This window comes from Tauraco erythrolophus, chromosome 10 (genome assembly GCF_009769465.1).
Source record: "Tauraco erythrolophus isolate bTauEry1 chromosome 10, bTauEry1.pri, whole genome shotgun sequence".
NCBI lineage: Eukaryota > Metazoa > Chordata > Aves > Musophagiformes > Musophagidae > Tauraco > Tauraco erythrolophus.
Window position 1 is genome coordinate 31,643,489 of NC_141474.1, and position 19,909 is coordinate 31,663,397.

Below are 19,909 nucleotides of genomic sequence, written 5' to 3' on the forward strand. Positions count from 1 at the left end.
ATTGACAGCTAGTGTTAAATATCTTGTATTATAGAGCAGGAAATGGCTAGATGATAATTGAAAGATCATATCTCAAATCTTCCTTCCTTTGGACTTTTATATTCTGCTGTGTGATGTGTAACTATGAATCATGTAACAGAAGACAGCACTGCTTAGATTGGGGTGAGGCTTGTCCACCTGACCCAACTCTAACTTCAGGAGGATAAATCCCAGGCTCCATGTGGGATGTGCCATGCAGGGTCTCCATCTTGTGGAAGTACTCAAGACGCTAATTTAGAACTAGCACCCTTTGGTCAGGGGACTAGGTGGAGAAAGGTGACTGCTTTGTTCCCATAAACTGTGTAAGGGTGAAACAGATCAAGTGCTCCTCACATTTAGGCACAGTCATGTGTGATAAAAGTAGCTCCCTGTCCTGAAGAGAACCTTTTTGAGGTAGTTGGGAGATATGATGACCCAGAAAATAAATGTCACTTTATTGGGTTACAGATTCTTGCAATTTATCTGCTTTAATAGGACAGGGGAACATTTTCATCTGCTCTTAAACGTGGTAGGGGTATCTTCATTCTACCCTTCTTGTTTGGCTGGGGACCCTGTTCAGAACTCAGTTCCAAACACTGTTTGAATTTGGCTTTGTGGCCAGGTGGTGATTAATAGATGGGATAAAATGTGTGAGCAAATCATGAAATGTTCACCTTGTGCTAATGGCTGAATAAGCTAAATCAGAATATAGTCTGTGTGTGCTTGGAGTCAAATATTATTTGGAATTTATTTTTAAAGAAAGGGAAGCAGTTTCAGAGAGAATGGTGATGTATTTGAAAGAATTCTTATCTTGCTTGAGCAGAGGGATCTCCAGCATTGGTGAAGAGAGTTCCTGCTCTTCCCAGGTCTTCCCTGCTCCATAGCATGTTCTGCCTGTCTTGGTTTAATAGTGGCAGCTGTACTGTGTAAAAGAAATCCCTCTCTCTATCCTTCTCTCTCTCCATCTCTCTTAACCTCCAACCTAGTGTAGCTTGTGAGAGTGAATGGAGAAAACCAACAATGTCTTCCTGCAAATTTAAAAATACAACAACTGTTACTATGACTGACTCTTTAGCTGTTGGGAAATGGGTGGCTGTATTGAAGTACAGGAGTTACGCTAGCTGTGCAGCCGTCTAAATTGCAGAAGTAATGGGTTGCTGCTAACAACTGATGGTAGTGGGGAATCTGGGTGGAAACAAAGATGACAGCATGCTTAGTACAGTAAAGCTTTTTATCATCTTCCTTTTACTTGTTCCTGAAAATTCCTACCTGCCATGGTTTTCAGAAAACTCTTGGTAGAGGTACACCAGGCCTGGTGCTTGCTATTCCAACGTAGTATTTATCCATCTGCTTGCTGCGTGTACCTGTCAGTGGTTATAATTTCTGAGAGGTCTTTGGGGAAGGTAGGTGTTTTCTTGAGTGTGTTGTTAGTGCTCAGCACTGTGGGACCCTAATTCCTCCTGGGAACTTCTGTTGCAATAAATATTACTGATAACAGTGAATGAGCAAACAGATCTTACGAACTAATGATTATATTCTCTAGTGCTCAGCTAACCTGTACAGGAGTACAGTCTGAATTCCTGAGATTAAAATTTTCAGCCTCCTCTACAACCTTTGTATGCAACCAAAATGCGTGGCAGGAGGTTTAAAAGGAAGTTAGGAGGGAATACATAGGAGCTTAGAGTATGATAACAGAATTCCTGTCTACTGTCCCTCAGGGATGCCTTAGTTCAGGGGGCAGTGTTATTTGTGGGTGTGGGGAGGGGGAGAGAAGGATGGGGTAAGAGTAACGCTGTGGACTTAGTGTAGTGGTGCTGTCAGCTGGTGTCAGGCAGTCGTGGCTTGCAGTGGAAGTGTGACTGTCTGAACGAGGTGAAGCTCAGGTTTTGCTTTGGAAGTAGATCTGAAAAGGGAGGGTAGGTGGTAATAACAGCTCCTTGGTCCTGCCTGGCTTCGGCTTTGTGTTCTTAGCTGTAACTTTCTGGAGGTGGGGCAGAGAATCTCTCTTAAAAAAAAAAATTAAAAATGCTGTAGACAATTATACTCTAGAGCTGACTAAATTTTTAGTGACAAGTTCATTTTCTCAGAAATGACATTTTGATTATTCAAAAACATCTTGATTGTATTGATGAGTGCTTTAAGGGAGAAAGGAACGTCGGGAAAAGACTTTCTGGACAAGTTTTCCCCCACCCTTTGGTTGAGAGTCTTCAATTTTGGGTAAAATAATTCCTTGTAGATCCTCCTTTGCTGCCTTAGTGCTCCTCAAAATTAAGCCCATCGTTTTGGTTCTAGTAGAATGTCTTATAGGGTAACAAGGGAGGAAAAAAAAAGGCAAGAAAATAATGACGTGAAATGTTTTGTTGGCATCAAACCTGTTTTTTTTCCTTCCTCTGCTCTCCTCTGTGCACACCTGTTTCTTGGGAATTTCCTTGTAGTTTGGTGAAGTAAAGCAATTTGTCCTACATATGCTCATAATAGTAGGGAAGTGTGAATTTGTCAAGTGTAAGATTCTTACCACCTTTCCTCCCTTTGAGCACAAAGGAGCCTATTCACAGGGCAAGACACAGTGTTAGTCATTGTGAATCATACAGAACTTGGCCCTGATAAAAGAAAGATTTATTTTTTAAGATTTATTTTGATGAGGAGGATTTTACCAAAATACATGCAATTCCAAGGTCACTTTTGTAGGAAAGACTTCTGCGCGCATTGGAACTATTACTCTTGCTTCTTAATGTTTTTAAGGAGCTCTTTAAAACATTTTGTATGTCTTTAACGTTTAAAAACTAAGTATAGTCTTTTTGACTTCAGTAAGATTACTCAGTGCACAAAGCTAAGTAGTGCATGAGATCAGGATTTGAAGTATTTGAGAAGCAGTTCTTGATGTATGTTTCTGACTATGAAATCGTACATCTTTCACCTTTAATTCTGCTGGCTTGAACTGCCTTGCTGCCAGCTTTATTCCAGTGGATGTATAATAAACACTAAATGCTTTTTGCCTGAAAGGTGGAGACTCAAACGTATTCTGAGATTTTTACCTGCTGTCTTTGAAATTGCTGTATACATATCACCTAACGGCATCCACCCATCAATTACAAAAGATACGTTCCAAATCATTGATTCCCATTGCTCTTGGAAGATTGTTGCCTGTAATATTCTGTATTAAAAATAGTTATTTTTTATTTTTTCTCCTTTGGGTCGATGAAAGACCATCGGATTTGTCTGAATGGTCCAGATGAGTGACTATTCTGCATTAAAAAATGCTACTGACAGCTCTTTGCTTGAAAAATGTAGAACTTTGGAACGTCCCTGCTCCTGCCCCCCAGGGTTGCAACAATGAGTATTGGTTTTGCCGCTTGAATACTCGGTTGTCTTATTTCAGAAATGCTGTTGTGGAGAGGAAGAGCGAGCTGTGTTTTCACAGACACGTTAGCAATGCTTTTCAGAGGCTCAGCACTTTTACTCATGGTGAGTGTGACTCACTGCTTTCTTCTACCCACCATCTATAACCTCTGATAACTTTTCCTTTATATGGTATTTTGGATAAAGCTGTCTTCATAAAATCTAAATACCTATCTGGTTTAGTTACAGGCTGCTATACTATGAATGGAGAATTCTTATCAGAGATGCACATCTGCAATTTTATTGTATTTCTGAAGTCTCATGAAGGATTATATTGCAGATAAAAACATGGCTAAGCTCTTAAATTGAGTAGAATTCACACACAAAGTTCTCAAAGGTTGTGTGTATTTAGATCCAGCATTCTGCTTCAGGGCCACTTCCAATCATAAGTAACTCATTCACTGGAAAATTAGCTGGTCTCTATTGGATTTACATGGTTTAAGATGACCTGTAAGCAAAGAGACATTAAACCTGTGAAGGAGGATTTGGAAACATAGGGAAGAATGTCAGGCCAACGTTATTGATGTAGAGAGTGTCCAACATCATGCTACAAGCCACCTCCCAAAGTTACCAAAAAAAGTTGGAACAAACCGAGTATTTGCACATTTTTTTCGTATTATTACACTCTAGGTATATTAATAGTTGAGGAAGGTAATGTGTTATCTAGTAGAGACTTCGTCTCATATGTGAATGTTGACCCAAATAATTTTCCTGTGGAAATACTTATCCAGTCAGTCTTCAACTGTGAGCCATCATGACAGGGAAAAGGATGGAACAGAGATGTTTCATATACTTTTGGGAAACTTTTGTAAATTGTCTCCTTCCAGCAGATCTCAGGATCATTAGTTTCTCCAGAGAAAATCAGTTTTATAAGAAAGAAATTTATACTGTTATGGTAATTACAGACTACAAAGTGAAACACAAATGCTAAGTTCCTAAAAAGCATTTCTGGGAACCACATAACTGATATTAGGCTATATCTCTGTGAGAGTTTTAGCTTTTTAATATATAGTGTATTTTCAACAGGAAGATGCCTTGACAAATTTTTTTCTTTCGTTTCTTGGAAGGAAGCTAGTTCCTTGGCTTGTGCACATGTAAATAGCTGACTCTTTTTGTTAACCAGAGATTAAGTCCTTAAAGTTTATTAGGAACCTGTTCCCAGTTGCTTATCATTAGGGCTAGAGATGGCTCTGTCGTACCGATTTAAATCCAGAGAACTCCGCTGGTGTTAGCGAGGCTGTTGCAGAGTGCGCTGGGATAAATGGAAGTAGTCTGGTCCGTTGCTGAGTTGCAATGATGGAAGTTTGTAATAAAGCATTAAAGCTAAGAAGGTGCTTTTGAATCCAAGAATCTGGATTCAAGTCTCTGCTCCGTTATGTCCCCTGGGTGATTTGGAGAAGTGAATTAAATCTACGTCTTTGGAAGTGTTTAGGCAGCTGAATGTCTTTGAGGATTTGGTTCTTGTTCATTCCCATGTTTGTTCTTCATCTGTCGAACTGACACATGCACACACACACTCTTAGGAGGCTGCTGACTTTTACCACTGTGAGATATTTCATCACTTTGGTTTGCGGAGTCCTCACCAAACATTTTATCGTGATACACTGGAAATTTTGGCAAGAGAGAGAGTTTGGAAGAGTAGCTTATGTTTAGAGGTGCTGTTGAAAAAACAAACTGATGTGAGTTAAATGATTACCTGAAGGATGCCTGTGTCTTTTTAAAGGATTGGGCAATCCTGTTAGTGAGGTGTGGTAACTGGAGCAGCACAGACACCAGTTTTTTGGGGCCAGCTGCCCTTCCCTTCCTTCCTAGCCTTGCCATGACTAATGTATACCCTTTGGCTGGGATCCTGGTGTTCGGCTGCTTCTTGTTTATGTTTTGTGCCTACTTCAAAAGGTGCCTGGTCTAAAAATTAGGCCTTTCTCTGGAAAGAAAGGGGCTAGGAAATATTTCAGAAAGCTTTCGTGATTAGCACTGCAGCCCGTGTGGCGGTGACGGTATCCTGAGTTGCACTTGGGTTTTGTGTCCTGTTTATGAAATGAAACTCAAGACTTCAGACTTGCAGACTTGTTTGGAGAAGTCTCTGGAGAAGGGAGAATTATCTTGAAGGGCTGGTTGGGAGGGAAGGGATGGTGTGTTTGTGCATTGGACAAACAAAGTACCATGAATTTCTTGTCATGAAGCCAAAAGCAAGTGTCCCTGTGACGGTATCTTTGCCAAATGAGAGAATTCCATGTCCATCAGGCTTTTAATAAATTCAAAACATGTTCTTAGGAGACTGGTGACTCACAGACTGATCCAGTGTAAGAAAATAGGAAACGTATAGCCGGAAAAGTTATCAGGACTGTGAAGGGCAGGTGCAGTGTGGGCCATTGCAGTTAGATTTTTATGGTTTTTTTTAATTTAAAAACGTTATGTCCTTGAGTCTGCAGAGTAATCTGAAAGAGTTCTGTGTGCTAAATAAGAAAATTGTTAGCAGGTCTCGTTAACGTTAGCCAGGAAGCACACAGGCAAACAGGAAGCTTTAGCTATTGTTATTGTACAAATGCCCTTTACAAAATATTAGCAAAAGAAGCTTAATGTGTTTTCCACAAGAACAGGAGCCCTTCATAGTGTCTAACTGTATCTGCACAGTGAAGAAAAACTGCATTGTCCCTTTCCAGCTGCTTTGACATACATTGAGATGTTGCATTTCAGAGACTCGCATTCAGATCTTCAAATATTTACTACTTTGCTTATTTTTTTTTAAGATGTTAGGATTGTTAATTAGCTGTGGCAGTATCTAGCCCTTCGTTTTCTATTGTGTTCATTTGCTGCTAAAAAAAAAAAAAAAGTCAGCTAGGTCAGTATAGAAAAGGATTGGGGGCAGGCGCGGTAGTAGATGTATTACTGGCAACTTGCCACAGAGACAGTGAACTCTGAGCCAACCATGAAGTCATTTTGAACTCAGGGAGTCTCACTAATCCGAGGCAATGTGTCTTAATTTGACAAAGCAAAGGCTGCTTGATAAGCAACCCCCGCTAGAAATGCTGTTAAACGGGGGTGTTGGTAAGTTTAGATTGCGGACAAGAAATGTGGTGATAGGAAAAGCAGCATCTTGTTTTCAGGTTCTTACTCCCCCAAGCCCAAAGGCAGGCTTGGCTCTGTTCTCCCCTGCAGTTCGGGCTGTGCAGTGGCTTGATGTGAAATTTGAGAAACATATGTAGTTTTCTATTTCAGGAAAATGATCTCAGGGATTGAATGTGTGTTTTGTTGGCTGTTAAGCTCTGATCTTGCCTAGTGTGGTAGTTTGAAAGTGTGTGTATATGTGAGTGTGTGTGTGTGTGATGGTTAAGACATTCTCCAGTGCTTTAAAAAAACAAAAAAAATAAAATATAGGTTCATATATTCATTGCTGTTCAAGGTCTTACTTCTCCAGTCTCAAAATGCAACATCCAACATCATAAGAAACCTCTTAAATAAATGCACTGTGTGCATCAGAAAATGTTTGTCTTTTATTTTTCCATAATAGTCATTAACATTTACTTGAGCTGATGAGTGGTACACACACACAGTTTTCCTTGGAAGCGAAGGAGCTGTGTTTAACCAACCCTTTCATTGTTGATCCTGTGCAGAAGCAATATGTGTATGAACACTGTCATTAGCTTCTCTGAGGGTCAGATAATAATCTCCCCTTAACAAATTTTGCGAAGAGATGGCTCGGGGTCTTTGAGACCCGGCTTGCTGACGTGCTAACTAATGGTGGGACTGGATAACTGTGCTTCACCGAAGCTAGGACGGGGGGAGGAGTATCGAAGGAGGTTGTGGTGTTACAGCCTTAAATTCTGAGGAAAGGCAAGGCAGAAACCACAGAGAAGCTTGTTTTCTTTGAGTTCTCTTCATCTCGTTTATTTTTACAGTCATCTCGGTTGTCTTCAGATGTAGGCTGGGTGTTCAGGAGGTGTGTGTTTCTTTTGCGTTAGCCTCATGAACGCCATCAGGGATCGGACCCTCGCGGTACAAGGCATGTTATAAACAATCTCTCATCTTCTTTGAACTCCCCCTTATGTGAAACACCATGGAAAGCCCCATGAAAAGCCCTTGGCCCTTGTGAAATTGGGTCTCTGTTCAGCAAGAGCTGTGTAACAATTGCTTTCTTGCATAAATTTGAACCAGATAAGAAAATAGCCATGTTTATGAACTCCTGGGTCATTTACAGCCCCAGCAGTGTTTCAGCGTGCACATATATAATGCATGTATTCACAGTAAATCCTTAAAAACCACCCCCTGAAAACAATAACATTCCAGGAGTGTTCTCATCCAGTGAAGGAAAAGAAAGCTGTGTAGCATGAAGTCTGTGCATTGTATGTGTTTATATAGTGCTTGAAAGTATTAAAACTCACTTAAATTTATTACTCCACAAGGGACTCTTTCTTCTTTCTTTTTTTTTTTTTAAATTTACTCTTCTGCAATATCTTGCATTTGAAAGACTCATAATAAATTCAGCCTTAACATACTCTTCTTAAGTGAGAAGGTGGCATTATTATTTTATAGATGGGCAAATAGCCGTATAATTTCAAGGGTAACATTTTTTCTAAGTGTTTAGCTGGGCGTCCAGCTTTCTCTCTAACTTGCAGTGAGAATTAGGTGTCCTATTCCATAGGCATTTTCACAGATCTATAAATTATTTATTCTGGACCAATTCTTCTTCCAGACTTCCCAAAGAAATGCATTTCAGCACTAGAATGATCCTCCCGTCCCTTTCACTGTAATACATGGTTGTAACAACAGTCTTGGCCTGGCAGGCAGTTTGCTTACACGTTTGCTTTATTTTTGTTGGCTGGCCATCTGAATCTGTTTAGTGTTAGTGACTTTCACTGGAAATTCTCATCGTGCTTTGGGATGACACTGATGGTGTCGGGGTCGATTTACATTATCTCTTTAAAAGTAGCGTTAGCTTACACAGGACTTTCTCTCTTACTTGTTTTAGCATTCATATTATCCAGAGAGGAGCCTTTCAACTGTGAAATGTAAATACTCTGACAACACAGACTTCAAAAGAAAGTGATTCTTTGTCCATGGCAGTAATGCCAATTTTGCCAACTCTGTAACCTTTAAAATAGTGTACTTTTATGCTCAACCTGTCATCTGCCTATAAAAATAATCTTAGATTAATGATACAGTGCTTTCAAGAACGTGTCTAAGAAAGTGGACACTTCTAAATACGTGTCCTGCCATTCCTTCGTTGTGGCAGACCATCTGCTGCTTTAATATAAGTAAGATCTGGTTATTGATTTGGTGTAAGTGCCTGGCTGTGCCTTCTACTTAGGCTGAGATAGTGAACACTTTTACTGTAAATTGATGTTGCCAGATAGTGAGCCTGAGATTATATAAATATATAATGTGCTACATGAAATCACCAAGGATTTGTTTTTTCCTTCCCCCGTTCTTTATTCCAGTGCCATTCCATTAAGCTGCTCATTAGATGAAAGGTTGTAATTCAGTCTTCAGTGGATGAAATGTATACGTACTTACGGAATCAAAGACATTCCAAGAACGGTTGTTTATTTTCTTACTACCTTTTTTAATTAAATTTCGATGGTAGGATTCTGACTGCCTGACTTGAGAGAAACAGATGAAGCAGTAACGATTGCAGTGAGATACAGCAAAGATGACTGAAGCTACACTTACGGGTTGTCAGACACTGCTTCCATCGGAAACTTAATTCTCCTGTGGATAGGAGAGTTGAAATTTCAGATTCCACCCTGGCTGTTAGTTTAATTTTAAATCGAAGGGGAAGTTCTGTACTTTATATTTTGCTATTAGCTGGCTTCAGACAATATTTGGATTTTATATATGTTTGGTGCGGTTTGCTCACGCTCAGCTTTAAACTGCCTGTGGAGCTGCTAATCTAAGTTAAAACCTGTGTTTGTCCACTTTATCTTGGTTCAAGTGCTCTGTCTCGGATTTGTCAGCCGGAGTTATGAGCTTGCTGGTGTTCTGCAGTATAGATGTATCCTTCCACTGTCCTGAGTGGGGATTTGGAAACAACGAGCGTTCCTCAGAGAGCCTGTCCCCGTGTTACCCGAGGGACTGCAGTCGGCTCAGGGGCCCGGAGCTGTGGCTTTCCTGCTGGTGCTCCCAGGCTCCAAGGGCCAGTGTCTGGGAAAGCAGAAGGGAGACCGTGGAAGGTGGCCTTGCAGTCGCCTCTAGTACCCACACACAACGACTTTTTGTCAAAGTGGAAAAGAAAGTGGCAAAGCCCTTCATGCTGCAGAAACTGATAGGAAAAACTTATCTGAGGATGCACAAGGAGAGATATACCTGTTATGTGCAACCCCCCCACCCCTAAACTCACTTGCACTTGTGCATATGTAGTACATGTGGTTGGGATGGAGGAAATAACTCCAACTTTCATTCTCTGCAGTTTGACATTTTTAAGGTGCTCTTCTCTCCTCAACTTCCAACCTGATTTTCCAAGGGGAGTTCTTTCTTATGAGGAGTGAGGCTGGATCTGCACAATAAAGTGTTTTTATGTTTAATTGAAAGTGATAAAAAGAGGTGGAGAACGTCACAAAATATGCGGAAAACTCTTTTCCTGCAATTTTCGTCTTGTAAGATTCCCTCCCTGAACCTGTACTTGGGAATTTTCGATGCTGGTTTGTCGTTGTATTTAACATATCTAACAAAGGCGCTTTTGAGAAAAAGCAGTATTATGATAAAATTTTGCTTTCAAGAAACAAATTGCGTGTGCTTCCTGTCTTAATGGCAAAAGTAGGTGCGATGTTGTCCTTAATTCCTTGAGCACAGCATCCGTATGCAAAGTTAATGCTGCGTGGTGATTTTGTCTCCCTATGAAGAAGGAAAAATGGGGAATGTCTAAGAGCATGATACACCGTTCCCACATTATCTTCATATTTGTCCTTCATGAACAGTATCTTTTATATATCATATTGAGTAGTGCTTGCCCGTGATTTATGTAATTTGAATGTGTGTCTCAAAGGCAAATGAGAGTGCTTTTGTTCCTTCCTCATGCTGATACCCCAGTAGTACCAGCTATGGATGTAATGGGATTGCTCTCCAGAGGGATTCCAGTTTGTTTCGGACTTCCTGGTTTTGTGTACTTTGTAGCAACTCTTTGTTTTGTGTGTAAGGACAGTTCATAAACAGATTTGAATCTGAATGTGGTGCCTGAAATTTACTGCTATTTCTGACCTGGCCGTAGCAACGCAGGCAATCCTTATTTACATGGATTTGCTCCACTGGTAATCTGGCTAAGTAAATTTCCGCTTAACTCTTTCAGGTTATGTCTCTTTAAATGTTAATCAGTGGAAAGTTATACCTGTTAAAAATGTTAACAGTCAGGAGATTTCTAATTGCCTAACCTATCAAGAGATGTATTAATTAATTGAAACAGATGCTCATTTGCTTTGGCACAAACAGAATGTTAGGGAGAGAAAGGAAGAGAGAGACTGAAAAGAGTGATGTCCAAAATGACAGAGTGTAAATTACCTTGTAACTGTGATGTGTGCTGTGCTGATGGAAAGCACTTCAGGCTGATCTCAAAGGATTCATCCACTGCGTCATTTATTTGTTGGTTTATCTGAAAGGGCCTCTATTTGTCTGTGTGTGTGTATGCACGTGTGTGTGCACACGGGTGTGCATAAAATAGGGGATACAGTTTTACCTTATTAAATTCGAAACTCTGCTTGGAGGAATATTGCTCAAGAAAGCCACATCAGGCCAAGTTTTTGAAAATGCAGACAGCTTTAGAGAAAGCATTTTAATATATGGAAGCCTCAAGCCATCTACCTCTCTGCTCCTGAGAGCTCTACCTGAAAACTTCCAGGGCTGAATAATTTAAGGTTTAGGGTTTTTTAATCTTTCTGCAAGAAATACGAGTCTGATGTTTTATTTTCTTAAAGTCTGAACTCCACATAACTTTTTTTCAGAACTGTTTATCCTCACTCCAGACATGAACCTTGGAAAGGTGGCAGAAAAAACAAACAGCTGCTGTGTTTTTGGGCAGTCTGCATTCCTTTAAACTCTCTGAGATCAGACTTGTGCTGAGATTTTCAAATTATTTGTCCTAGGGCTTAACCACTTTCACTCCTGCTTAAAAGTCAGGGAGTTTGCCATACCGGTGCTTGTGAGAGCTGTCATGCAGAGCCTTAATGATTCAAGAACTATGAATATATGATGTGTTCTTAGGGCTTTTTATTATTGTTTCATTCCAATTTCACCTACCTCCCTAATCATCTTTCCATTTTTGGACTCCAACCTTTTTTTAACTTAAGCATTTTGCTTAAGATATTCTAGGAAATTTTGTTTTCTTTTTGGATCTCGGGTAAATTTGATGCATATAAAAATGTTATTAATGGACCAGAGTGGAGGTAATAAAAAAGACGGTCACATTCCCAAGACCCAGAGTCGGAAATTATCTTCTCCAAGCTTGGATTTCTTTACTTTGCAAGTGGGAGACGGGAAGGAGAGCCATCAGTCCTATGGCAGTGTGTTGTGCCCTCTTGGTGAGGTCCCCAAAATATGTTTCGTGGAGCTTGATGTAAGAGGTGGAAGAGTCAGGGCAGTGCAGGCTTGTGTGTTTAACCACTAAAAGTGTGTTTAATGGTCGGGACCTTCATGTGGGTTTGCCTATCAGAGAGACGTGAGGATGCTGCTTCTACTCCTGCCTTGTAAGAAGCCTAAATCCCAAGCGTGTCTCACAGTTCCTTCACACCCCAGTTGGTGGAACTTCCCTGAGTAAAGAGATTGGTTGTACCAGAACGGCTATTTTTGTGATGTGACTGAAATATATTGAGCAGGATGCTCGAGCCCAAACGTGTGTTTACTAGCAACTAGAGTTACTGGAAAAACAAAGCAGTCAATCTAATTCTGAAGGGCTTTTCAGTTAACCATGCTCATTCTTTTCTTTGGGCCTTTTTCCAGCAAAGCACTTAGGCACGTGCTTAAAGTTAAAGCATGTGCTTAAGTGCTTTGCTGGTCTGGCTCCTTTATTTGCTTTCCAAGAGTGTTGGTATGAACAGGCTGTTGGTTGTGTCAATGTTTGGGGAACTGTTTTCTTACACTGTTCATTTTTCTCCTCTCAACTTTTTGTCTACTTGCGGCCTAGAAAAGATACGTTGTGATTTCAGTATGACACAAAGAATGATTTGCAAACAGTCTGTAGATTACTGATTGATATTAATTGGCACTGATTTTGAAGAAATGGTGTATTTGAAAAAATCAAGGTCAGTCCCCCCAGGGAAGTTTTCATCTGATGTCTTACTCCAGCTGAGTAATCTGGCTGGCAACACTTGTCTTAAGACAAGAGCATCTTCAGACAGTTAAGGTACTATGGATTTAGCCCGTGGCATGACAAGATATTCCTTCTTCCAGAAAATTCTCTTTAAGTAACTGCTGCCTTTTAGGTGGCACTTGCTGTTATTTTCTGATCTAGATGTAGATTTGTTTGTTTATTTCTGGTTTTTGTTACTGCAGTCCAGAGTTGCCTATCTGTGATTACTGCAGGACAGCAGGTCCTCCTCGTTCTCCAGCCAGCCATGGCAAGTCAGGACAGGCGAATGCAATTAAATTCAGACCTTGGGATTTCTGTCTGCATCTCGCAGCAGTGGAAGTTGGCCTTTCACCTCTAGACCCATCTTAGCACATGAGTGAGTTAATTTTCTTTGTGCTTTTCTTTGTCAAGGTGCAAACCACTTTGCACTAAGGAAAATGGCTTAATGATGCAGTGTGTACAGCCTGATATTGCTGGCTTAATTGCTGGAGTTAGTAAGGACTATCTGTGTAGAATAAGTCAAGCACAATCCTTCAGTTGCTTATGCAAACAAGCGACTTACATAAATGTTCCAGTTGACGTCAAAGACACTGTTCTTTCAGGTCAGGTTACTCACACCTAAGTCTTTGTAGGACCAAGCTCATAGCTAAATAGTAGTTTGCAAAATTGCATTTTAAAATCTTGTTCTTAGTTTCTCTTACATAAAAATGTACAGGGTTTCTATGAAGAGTCATCTTTTTAGTTCAGTAGCTTAATTTGGTAAAACACACAAATGTAGAAATTCTTGCCTTTTTTTTTTTCTTTATAAAGACATAAAGCATTAAAGAGGGAATAAAGCATTCTTTATTTTTTCAGGCAGCTAATATAGGGATTTCAAACTGACTTTTAGTCCATTCTTCTCTGTGCTTGCAGCGTTTGCAAGTGTGTTTTCTGCAAGTGTTGCAGTATAATTCAAGTATCAAGAAAGGCAAAGACAAATATTTTAGTGCTGTTAGAACTGCATGAAAGGGTTCATTAGAGTTTAGAGTAGTGGTAAACTCCACCCTTCTGGTTCAACCGTCACCTTTCGCAGTGTTTAGTGTAAGGCAAGCTCAGGCATTACCCAGCTTACCTGGGAGGGTTAGCTCTGTCTCTGAGAGCGCCGTGGATGTCCGTTCCCAGGTGAAGTTGTTTTTGAGATTTAAATGAAGGTAAAACCCATTGATGTCCACGTTCCTTATATAACAGGCCAAAGCGTCTGAAATTAGAAGAGTAACATCTTTCTTTTAACCACTCTTCCAAGAGCCCGTGGGTTGATTTGTTTGATTGTTACAACAATTCAAAGTGGAGGTTCATTTTGTCCAGTCCCTTCTCTTTTCCAGTGGCAGAGAAGTAATTGTTTCAGAGGAAAAAAAGGAGGGAGGAATCCTAGAATTGACAAATGTTAACTTCCTTCTGGGGATAGTTCTTTTCAATCATGCTCAGTTAATGAGGACTTATGTTCCCTTATTCCTCTCTATTATTATAGAATCACAGAATCATAGAATGGTTTGGGTTGGAAGGGACCTCAAAGATCTTCTAGTTCCAACCCCCCTGCCATGGGTAGGGACACCTTCCACTACACCAGGTTGCCCAAAGCCTCATCCAACCTGGCCTGGAACACTTCCAGGGATGGGGCATCTACAACTTCTCTGGGCAACCTGTTACAGTACCACACCACCCTCTGAGTGAAAAATTTCTTCCTTATATCTCATCTAAATCTGCCCTCTTTCAATTTAAAGCCATTAAAGTGCTGCTTATGAGTGGAAACAGTCTAGATATCCACATAATGTAGTCTTCTTTTTTTCTTTCTTTCAAGCAACACCCATACCCTTTTTGAACTCCATGATGATTGCTCCTTTTGTTTGAATGTCTTTATTGCTGTGTTCTGAGGAGTAATGACACCTGGTTTATCTACTCTGTAGCCTGCCTTATTGTCTGTGTTGATCTCCCATTCCTCTCCCTAGTGATGTAAACAAGTTATTTTATTCATTCTTGTATTCTGGAAATTTCTGCGTGCTTTTACTCACTTCTGTTACCTGTTTCAGGACTCCATGTAGTTCTGTTTGGTGGGGTTTTCTTTGATTTGCGAAGTTACACAGCTATCCAGATAATACTGTTGATCTCCTTGCTTTTTGAGATTTGCTCAAAAATTTACCCTCTTTTTTTACATAAATACAATTCCAAAGGACTGTAAATTTGAACCACTATTGTTAATATTATTATTAAATATACTCTAGAAATAGGTGCACTGATATTGTCATTTCAAAGATTAAAATGCAAGCATCAATACAGCATATGATGCATGTGAAATGAGCCATCTTGCTTTTCGTTTGATTTAAATGTCTTACCTTAAAACCTAACCATCAAAAATGTTTTTAAAAATTGACACTAATGACTGTAAATTTTGATCACATGTGTCTACTATTTAGGAGTGACTCGTGATTTTAAGAGTATACATTGACTGAAGAGATTTTTGCATTGGGAGGTAACAACACACCTCATTGCCCGAGTAGGAGTCCCTAACGTGCATCTTTGATTCAGGTGCACGTGGCAGCCAAATCCTGTCATCTTAACTTGAGTGAGACTTGAAGATGGTTTGCCTGAGCAAAGAAGGAGGGCCCAACACTGGAGTTTAGCGTGTGAAATCGGATCAGTCTGCATCAAAATACAGTTATTAAAAACTTTCTTTTATTGCAGTACTCTTGGCAATTTCCCTGCTTCTGTTCTGGTTTCACTAAGGCTTTGTCTGGCCACAAGTGCATGACAGCCGAGGTTCCAGTTCAGAACAGTCTGACTAAGCTGGTAAAAACTCCCATTAAGTCTACTGACATTTCTTCAGGACTTCATACTTGCACATGTGTTCAAGTACCGTGCTAAATTAGCCTCTCAACAGTTTTGATGTTAGGAATAGATACAGTATTTACTCACAAATTAGTAAAATGTGTCTTTATAGTAAACTTGTGAAGAGGTTTCTGGATGGATAGTTCTCTCTCTCAAAATATCAATGTTAGGGTTGTAGGGGTGGGTTTTTTTCCCGCACTACTCTAATTCTAACCCATTATATGAAAACAGCACAAACCACATCATGAAGTGTAGCATTGCTCATGTGGAGGTTTGCTTTACTAGTCAGTGTATGGAGTGTCAGTGTCCACATGGCTGCTGGCCAGACATTGCCCTCAGCTTCATGCCACACTTTCTAAACCACTGGAAAAGTCTACAATACTTCCTAAGTCTTTGTGCTCCCTAAACATGGTGTTGGAGGTGCATGTCCCATGTTTCCTTTTCACACAGCGGAAGGATCAAGTGTTACGGAGCTAATAACAGCGATCTTCCTGTGCCCTGCTGATGCCAATCCTGTCAAATAATGAAGTCTGTTATAATACAGCTAAGAGATGTGAGGATGCCCTGTGGTGACCAGCAGCTGAAGCACTGACTGGTACTGGCGGGTGTGTTAGGTGATGCACGGGTGGATGTCAGTAGTGGTGTGCTGCCATTATGATACTGGGAGGAATTTGTGTGGCCGAAGGGAGTAATGTCACTCTATCAAAAGCCATATGGTGGTGAGGGAGCTTGCCTGAAACCACCTTTTTCTCAGTTACTTGCAGTCTTTGCTTACTCTTTTGGCTACTTCATTGAGTGTTTGATGAAGTCTTGAACTATGGTAAATTTGCTCAAGCGCAGACTTCCAGAGGAAAGCCGTGTACTGGCTCTGTATGCAGATGCTTTCAGTTTTAATTGTGTAATAGTTTTAACTGCCTGAAGAAGGTAACAGGAGAAGATATGTGCTCTTAATTGAAATAGATATTTGCTTTCCTGTTGAGAGTGGTTTGCTTGAAATACTGAGCTTGAAAGAGTATATTTTTCTGAATAAATTGAACTGAAACACTGATGATGTTGCATAATGGCAGGAGGTATGTCCAGAGGGCAGGCTGCTGGACTGGAGCGGCTAGATAAGTGGGCTTTATTTCCAGTTTTTCTTCTTATTTGCCTTGCCATTTTTAGGTGATTTTCATAACCTTTTCTCTGCTTCTTAAGCTTTTAAAACTTACAGTGACAAAGAGATTCAATTTTATATACGTGCATGCTTCTCGTTAGTCTCATATTTAAGGCTGCAGCTGTGCATAGGAGGTTTTTAATATGTTCAGCATCGTAGTATCTGAATGGTGTGTTTCTGCCTGGGTCTCTAGACTGAGCCTCTGCAGTCCAAGATTCCGTTCAGGGGTCTGAATGGGGTTTACTCTTTGACCCTTGGCCGAATCACTCAATTTCTTTTTCCTCTGTTTGCCATCTTTTAAGGGAATGGATTAATATTTCCAGTCCCACATACTACTTCTGATTTGTCTAGACAACACATTTTTGTGGCTAGGACTGTGTCTCATTATGTGTTTTTGAACAATGCCGAAGACAATGGGCTTGAATCTTGGTTGGGTGTCTGTAATATAATACAGAATGAGATTAATAAAAAGCGAGCAGTCTGCTGACTGTTTGCTTCCCCTTACCTCATGACATGGTGAGGCCTATGTGGGTGGATAAAATATTCTTATTTTTTGCTTTCTGGTCCAACTCAACATGTTTAGTTAAATGCATCCACTGAAATTATTGGATGTACGCAAGGGATTAATCTGACTCCATATGTTGCACTTGAGATGGGTGTTTCCCTTCAGGTCTGATGACGTAACTTTTTCTAGGAAAACTGGATGTAAGAGTCTAAGTCTTTAAATCTTTTGATAGTGTGTTCCTAAAGAGAAACACACTCTTTTGTGTGTTCCTAAAGAGAAACACTCTTTTTTTTTTTTAATTGGACTCTCTTACAAATAGTAAAACGCATTTCAGTTAGTGTGATTCACCTTTCGTTGTATGACTTTTTAGACATTTGCAGTGTTTGATTCATTTATTTATATTTTTTAAATGACAGGTTTAAATAGATTACAGCAAACAGTTACAGACAGGTACATTTTCCTAATCCAAAGTAAATATCTGTGTGTTTATAAATACATGTGTATGTATTTATGAAGAAGTGAAACATTCTGGTTTTCTTACAATACTTATGTATCAAGTGCATACTTTCACATCTCTGGCAAGGTGTACAAGGGCTACTTTTTTGAGGTGCTTTATCCTACACAGCATTTTATTTGTGTGGGCTGATCCTTAGAGTCTGAGTGTCACAGAAGTGGTTTTCCCAACAGTCCATCATTAAGTTCAAGGTATGTCTGTATAATACAACATTAATCTCACACCTTTTCTGGAGTACAGGAAACATCTACGCTTCATACTTCTCAAGAGGCTTCTGTGCTTACTGTGGTGGTAATTGGGGTCACTCTTAATTCTGGGTGGGGTGATCAGTAGGTTGATACTAGAGTTTGAAGAACTTTGCTGCTTTGAAACCTTGTGCTGCTATGTAGTCTTTGAAAATGATCCTATTGGTTTGCCTTTTTTTTTTTTTTTTCTTTCAAAGTGCCACCCGGGGTTTAAATGTAACATGGAATCTTGTCAGGGGGTGGCTGTAATCAGAGGAGATTAATTATAGATGTGGGTGTAGAAAATTGCAAACATGGATTGTATTTTTCATACAATAAAATCTGTCCCTCTAAGTACGCAAGATATTTGCTTAGAAAATTCTGTAATTCAAAAAGCCAGCCAAAACCCTTGTAAGTGTTACAGCATGAACACCAAATACTAGAGTGAGCTTTGACTTAATTACTCCTTTTTCCCCTTTACAGAAATAATTGTAACTTTTTGACTTACTAACTGAAAGACTTTATTTCCTACTCGCTGATTGTTGCTGAGGGCTGTGAGTGAAACTTCAACATGAACACGTGGTGGTCGGTGTTCAGAAAAGTCAAGAGTCCTGCTTGTACATGCTGTATCCTGACCAAAGACCTAGGAGCCCGTGGTAATGTCTGCCTTGAAATGCCTCCTCTTGTTGAGGTCCTGGAAAAATTCTGCAAGGAAACTATGTTATGGTTGTACAAGAACTTGTTTTCTTCTGTTTTCTTCCCGGATATTGTCAGGTACTTAGATAATCCTGAAATGGTGCTGGCCAGCAAGCGGCATGGAGGCAGTATTTGCTAAACATGCTTAGCCAGTGCTTTTCTTCACACCGTGCAGCCTTGGCCAGAGTTGGAGCTCCTGCTTACTGCATGAGAAAAGCAGTTGTGGCCACATCTGGCTGTTTTGCCTGCCTTGGGACAGCTGCCCTTTGAGGCATAGGGACCATTTTTGTACTTGGATCTGTAGCGTAGGTTTCCCTGAGCAGCGATGAAGTTTGATCTCATACCTCACAAGTTTGAAAGAGAAGGTCTTCATTTCACCTCAGTGGAAACTGGGCAAACCCCATTGCCCCTTACAGCCCCGTGCATTTCCTTGTCTGATAAAGAGGTTTTCAGGTACTGGGGTAGTGCCTACATCTGTTGGTCAAAGATTTGATGGATACCAGTCCCTCAAGGGCTGTGATGTAGCTGCTGCTCTGAAGAGCCTTCCTCTTGCCTAAAAGAGTAGATTACTCTTGCATGGACTGTGCTTTGGCGGAGAGATTTACAGTAGAGGAAGGGAGACCTGGTTTACTTTTTTAAATAAAACCTGTGCCACCAGTCCAGTGAGACTTCTGACTTTTCCGAATGTGAGGCCAGCAGAGCTGCTGAATAAAAGTTCACAAATTTTTAACCCAAAATTTGGTCCTGTTGATTGTGAAGGAGTCTGTTAGGACCACACAAGTTTGCTGAGTCAGCAGCGTTCAGAAAAAAATGGAGAGAATAGTGTGTCTTGTCAAACAAATACTTTAAACAGAGATTTTAAAGAAAACCTGTGAAATCTTTAGGCCAAATGTAGTGCTTCAATATAATTTTTTTTTTTACAACAAAAAAAAATGACTTGAAATGGTTTGGAAAGGTATTATATAGTTAAATACCAGTATCATCATTAGCTTCAATGTATCCAGCTTATAGATTGTGAGCTGTTCACTGTCATTTGCCCTGGTGACTTTGTGGATTGATGTCTTCTGCTAAACTTACATACTTACAGTAAAAAGAATTTTTTTCTACTAAAACTTTAGTTTTTGAAACTGAAGAGCTGGTTCCGAGTTTCAGTTTTCCACTATGTGAATTGAATACTAATGATGTTTAAAATGAGATAATGAAGACTTCTAAAAAAAAAAAAAAAAGGAAAATCCAAATAATTTTTGGAACATTAGCTCTTGAA

At 40.0% G+C, this 19,909-nt stretch overlaps 1 protein-coding gene across 1 annotated transcript in view; it reads left to right on the forward strand.

Moving 5' to 3' along the window:
* The window catches only part of FGGY (FGGY carbohydrate kinase domain containing), a 127,907-nt gene that overhangs the window by 13,779 nt on the left and 94,219 nt on the right, over nucleotides 1–19,909 (forward strand). The window lies entirely within an intron of this gene.